Raw genomic sequence first — 783 nt, forward strand, 5'->3', positions numbered from 1 at the left:
AGTAACGGCTTTATTTACTATGGGTGGATATATTGATCAGATGATTACAAACAAGGAAACGTACAATCAAGCTGAAAATAACGTTACTGTCCCCTTACCGTGGGCCGATGAGACTGGCTGTGAAAGATCCCAATTATTCGACGGCGATCGCCTAGGTCCATTTCCGGTTTGTATGGCACAATAAACGCCGAAATCATATCGATTATTAAGTTTAGAAAGCGATCCATATGTAACATGCTAACATATACCTTGTATTGTATAGTTTGTATAGATAGAATATACGTTGTGTATTATGTTTAGGTTATAGTTTTCGTTTATAGCTTATTTATACAGTTAGCATAGCGTAGTTTGCATAGATAGAATATATGTTGTGTATTATGTTTAGTTCTATAGTTTTGTTTATAGTGTATTATTTATATCTTATTTAGTTTATAGTTATAGCATATAGTTATAGTTTGTATAGATAGAATATGTTTAGTTTATAGTTTATTTATAGCTTGTTTAGTTTATATTCATGGTTATAGTTTTTAGATATGTTTGTATAGAATATACGCTGTGTATTCTGTTTACAAATCGACTGCCGGGAAAAACAAGCATCTCACGTTTCTCCGAACATATGTACATTTAAAAAAGCTGTGACAATAAAATAATCAGAATCTGAAGCAGATACGACCTTCCTCTCTTTCAGACTCGTCCAGACTTCCACAAGGTGTTTATTAAAAGAACCATTATCTTTCAAAAGCACAGATTCAGAGATTTATAACAATCCAGAGAGAGGGAGAG

The sequence above is a fragment of the Notolepis coatsorum genome (assembly GCF_963971535.1).
Source record: "Notolepis coatsorum genome assembly, chromosome: 11".
Lineage (NCBI taxonomy): Eukaryota > Metazoa > Chordata > Actinopteri > Aulopiformes > Paralepididae > Notolepis > Notolepis coatsorum.